General features: G+C 37.1%; 1 long non-coding RNA gene across 1 annotated transcript; it reads right to left on the bottom strand.

Moving 5' to 3' along the window:
• Positions 1-241: 241 nt before the first annotated feature.
• LOC122068322 lies at positions 242-2,681 on the bottom strand. The gene is made up of 2 exons (XR_006137073.1): positions 2,360-2,681; positions 242-468 (listed from the first exon to the last, which is right to left on the bottom strand). It is a non-coding gene; the product is annotated as an uncharacterized LOC122068322 (long non-coding RNA).
• Between the last annotated feature and the right edge of the window lie 2,982 nt (positions 2,682-5,663).

Genomic DNA, 5,663 nt, shown 5'->3' with positions numbered 1-5,663 from the left:
TAATTCATTGTGTTTAGTGTTCATGAAATACTGGATTTGCCACAATGTGGAGAGCAGCCTGGTTGTCGCAGTAAATAGTGGCAGGTGTAGGGTGGGGTATACCCATGTCTGCAGGAAGATATAAGTGTCACACCCTGCCTCAACCAAGTCAGCGTAACCCTCCAAGATCACAGATATAGTACCTTAATTTCACAAATGTCACCAAGATCATAACTAAAATCAGAGTATGCTAATAAAATCATACAATAACACTGGTGATCCACTACATGATAATTTTACAAATATACAGGATCCATTTGTTAACAACCCACATGTATAATATTTACATTACATATGTCATCAATATATACATCAACAGAAATAACTGAAATAATTAAAGTGAAGTCCATCAGCAAGCCGATGTCTCGTAGACACAAGCCACAAAACAGCCGCTGAAATCCAATATTGCCTCTGCAACAGTTCCACCATCTAAAAGAGTAATCAACGAGGGGTGAGTTTCACAAGCCCAGTGAAAGGTGTGCATATAAGCACACACAACAAATGATGCAATGCATATTATATACATGATTCATATGATGCATATGAATCCATTTATTCCATTGTTTTTCTATTTCCATTACTAAGTCTATCATTTGGTATTAGTGCTACACAATGTAGGTGGTATCCCCTCTCTAGTACATCGAGCTACAGAGATACAAGCTTGTTGTACGCGAAAGTCTGCAGGTCCCAGAATCCTACACATCAATCACCCCACAAACTTCCAAAGGTAACCCCAATAGCCATGGTCCTGGAATCCTACACATCGGTCACCCATGCAATGGACAGCCATGGTCTTAGAAAACCTATCCATCAACCATGTTGGATCCACCTCTGTGTACAGTAGTCGTACTGCAGATATGGTATTTTTAATAATATACCACCCATTGAGATTAGCTAGTACCTAACCCCCTACTGGCAAGGGGTGTAGCACTAGGGTCTGTGAACCCTAAATATATACAATCTACATGTATCCATAGCAATACATAACATCCAATAATCCAACTGTGGTCATAACTGTAATACGACCTCTGAGCCCACGGTACCAAAATCCTCCATCGGCGACATTGTGCCTTAGACTGTCAATGTTACAATCACTACCACACAACTATATAATTACACATTCACAAAACCTCAATCACATTAGTCTCGGTAAAACCATGCCACATGTGCAATATATATAATTTTATAAAAAAAACATGCAAAACAAGGATATCCATCACATTACACATGAGCATGCAGAATTCAAATATATAAAACACTCCGCAAAATAAGTCAAATCCACTCACCTCAAAACCCAAATCACAAAGTACAATAGGATCCCCGCAATCAATCGCATGTCCTCACCGATTGTTTTGGTTCCTAACCAATGGTGTATCATTTTGTTAAACATTTACAACACCTACCTCCACCTAATATGCTGTTGAACCCAAAATGGCTCCCAATAGCCCACATACTAATCTAATTTAAAGCCTCAAAAATTTTCCCAAGCTTCCCTTACCCATGGGTTAAATTTAGGTAAAAGGTAAAAAACATAACCCACAAGGGCATGGTATAATTCATCATAAAAGGGACTGATATGACCTAAAAACACCCGACGCTTGTTTGACTGGCTGGCCGCTTGCCCAACTGACGGATTGGTTTCAACAGCATTTTCTACAACCCTACATGCTGTTCTGCTGACTTCCTTCACTTGGGATGCTTATGGCCGAGGGCTAATGCCCATGGCAGCATGGTGTAGGTATTTTATTTCCTCTAGGGTCATTATACAGTCCACAAAGTGACCAATTACAGCAATTAAAATTCCATACTAATACAACTTTCAAATATCTTCCTAAATTGCATACCCAAACCATATAATTCAAAAATCAGAAATTTCCTACTTAATGAGTCTGAATTAATTTCGGGACAATACTTATAAACTACAGAACATCCTCCAATATACATGAACAATATTTAACCTATACCTGTAGATCTAACTTAGGCATCAAAGAGTCCCCCACCAAAGCAGCTGATGTTCACTCTCTTGTGTTTTCACATCTGTCAAGGTTAGCAGCCTAAGACGATTTCTGGCCGTAACAACATGGTTATGGCTGTAAGTAATTTACAACAAAGACTCTGGAAGGTGGAAAGAGGTGTTGCAAGTAAAAAATGATCTTCCATCAGTGCATGGGAAATCAGTATGTTATGTTAGAGGACTGAATAATCACTAACCCCGAACTAGATTGCATCCATTTCATAAAGGAGAAAAATTGACACACAGAGAGAGAGAGAGAGACAGAGAGAGAGAGAGAGAGAGAGAGAGAGAGAGAGAAGAAAATACTTAAAAAGATAGTAGATCTCTCTATTGATGCTCGCCCTTGGTCACTGCAATCACCCTCCCACTCCTGCAACCGCCCTCCTACGCTGCAATTTCGTCCTCGATTGGGTTTTCAACAATTGGGATTTGTGAAGAGAAATGGAGGAGAAGAAGCGAACAGATCTCTATTGTTGTCACCCTTTGTCGTGGATCGAAAATTTTTGAGAACAAAGACAGAGAAGTAAGGGGAAGGGGCAAGGGGCTAGGGTTATGCAATCAGACTCATACGAAGCGAAGAAGAAAGGGTTTGGTCTTCTCATATGAAGGGAAGAAGAAAGGGTTCTGATATAATTTGATTCTAGGTTTAATTTTTTAATAAATTGAAAAAAAAAGTTGATAAATTCATATTATATGCATATTATTCATGTATAACATGAGTTCCGATAGAATACACGTATAAAACCCTTTTTTGGATCAATACGATAATTTACAACTTTTTACTTTTATACGAAAAAAAAACTCGTATTATATTAAGGCACCATTTGATAATGTTTCTATTGTTTCTGTGTCTAGAAATAGCATAAACGATTTTTCACGTTTTCAAAAACAAAAATGGATTTTTTAGTATTTGATAAACTTATTTCTCGAAACGTTTTTTGCAGACATAATGCCACTAAAAAACCCAATAGTATCATCCGATGCCCAAAAAGGAGAGAGGGTTTGGTTGCTCATTTTTAGGCTTAAATAGTTGAGAGATTTATCGGGCACAACGACCTTTTTTTTTTTCTCTCAAATTCGTTTTTGGAAATGACGAAACAAGTCAACTTGTTTCGTCAAAGCCGTTTCTAGAAATATAAATAGGCATTAATTTTGATTTATGTTTCTAGAAACGGGTGAAACGGAACAACTTTGTAAAACGTTTTTTAGGCTATTTCTCTGTTTTTGAAAACAAGAAAATACAGAAACGAAAAAAATAGAACGTTGTCAAACGGTGCCTAACTATGATGCTAACTGATTTTAACACAATGATCTCTAATTCTCTATCTCCATCTCCACTTGAAGTGGGAAGTGTCCACTATGTTCATTAGTTAACCCCTTACCTTCATAATTGGAAACGTGTCCTGTTTTGGCACTAAGGATGATATTGCATGCTTGTTCTGTGGGATGATGGTACTCATAGTTAACAAATTCGGATTCGGGAATTATTCGGACGGAGAATTATTCGGAATAATTCGGATGATTAATTGAAGGATTCGGTCAAAAAAGCTTATTGGGTTTTTTTCTTTTTTCTTTTTAAATTGTTTTTTATTATTATTTTTTTAAATAATGTTTAAATAAACCGAATAATTCGGTTTAATTCGGATTCGGTCCGAATTATTCGCGATTTATATTCAATTTTGAAAAAGTCACGAATTTTAAAGAATTTTATTTTTAATTCGGATTCGGTCTGAATTTTTGATAAAATTCGGTTCGGCGGAATAATTCGCGAATTATTCCGCCGAATTGATAACTCCAGTCGTGTGCTAAGAGGTGGCAAAATGATCATCCTGCCCCCATTGTTGGATGTCTGGGTATATATTACAGTTATATTATTAGATTGAAGTCATGAACGGCTAAGATTTGTAGAGAGAGATTAGTAGGATATTTAAGAATATTTAGTTATTTAGTTATTAATAAGTTATTGTGTAATGAAATAGTGGGTGGTAGTTATCTATTATTTATAAAGGCGTGGGAATTATGGAATGTGGTGTAACGGTTTTTCTTAGTCCTATATATTAGCAAAAATAAAGAAATGAAGAGGAAATTGAAAATCCCAAAATTGTCTCAAATGAAATGAGGTAGGCTTCCTCATCCTAAGCCGGACGCCATTGGCTTCGTCGGTAAGGTCAAATTCCTTCTCCTACCTTTTCTCTTATTTTTTCTATTTTTTTTTATTCTCTCTTCCTATTTTCTCTCATCTCCCTATTTGTGCAAGTAACAAATGGTACCAGAGCTCAGGCACGGCACCCATTGGCGGAGGATTCGTACATTTTCTCCCCTTGAGAAACGAGGTCATGGCTTCCTCGATTAAGCCAAGCGAAGATCACCGACGGAAGCAACACTGCAGTTCAATTCCTAAAGAATGGTCTTGAGGGCAAGACCAATTTTAGGGGGATGGATTGTTACGGTCTTATTATTACAGCCATGAACGGTTAAGATTTGTCAGAGGGAGATTAGTAGGATATTTAGGAATATTTAATTATTTAGTTATTTAGTTTTTGATAAGTTATCGTGTAATGGAATAGTGGGTGGTAGTTATCTATTATGTGTAAAGGCGTGGGAATGATGGAATGTGGTGTAACGGCTTTTCTTAACCCTATATATTAGTAAAAATAAAGGAATGAGGAGGGAGTTGAAAATCCTGAAATTATCTCAAATGAGATGAGGTAGGCTTCCTCATCCTAAGTCGGACGCCATTGACTTCGTCTGTAATGCCAAACTCCTTCTCCTATCTTTTCTCCTATTTTATATATATATATATATATATATTTCTCTTCCTATTTGCTCTCTCTTCTCCTTATTTGTGCATGTAACAGTGTATGCTCTCATTGACTCATATGTTGGCACGCACACAATCAAGTAACATTCTCTCTCTCATTAAATTATTACAAAAATTCCATGGGATACCTTTTCTTTCTGCAACTCAAATTTATGTGTACATATTATTTTTAGTATTCATTGGAGGGGAAATAGAGATAAACACATGGAGGTGCTAATGTGTTCCAAGTAGCCTAATAGTGTTCTTTCTACTTATATTTATATCCTACTCATTGATACAAGTTCTCATCGATATCAATTTTGACTGATGTGATTCTTGATCCATATTATATCAATATCGACAATATGACCACCAATACCTTTTTTTTTTTAAAGGATACTCCATGGTAGTGATCATAGCCACTAGGACAAGCCCCGGTATGATAAACAATGCTTCCACAGGACCAATGATCGATAGTGAGCATGCCAAGACTTGAACCCACAACCAACCAACTCAAGTGGTGATGGGTTGAGGGTATTTTCACCACAAACCTACCAACCCCATTGGTATATGACCACCAATACTGATACCTATAACCTTGATCCCACCAGAGAACTCTATGATAGACTTCTTGGAGAATCAAGATTTTCATGTCTGCTACCTCTAATTTCCAACATTATGCACTACCCTATGAAAAAAACACACCTTTTTATATTGGCACACATCTTGTCTATATTCATGCACACTACCAATAATACTCTTAGACATTATTGCACCTCCACCCCCACCGCCCCCGCCCCCCACCACACA

Source organism: Macadamia integrifolia, unplaced genomic scaffold, assembly GCF_013358625.1.
Source record: "Macadamia integrifolia cultivar HAES 741 unplaced genomic scaffold, SCU_Mint_v3 scaffold3695, whole genome shotgun sequence".
NCBI lineage: Eukaryota > Viridiplantae > Streptophyta > Magnoliopsida > Proteales > Proteaceae > Macadamia > Macadamia integrifolia.
This window is presented reverse-complemented; position numbering and strand designations above follow the sequence as displayed.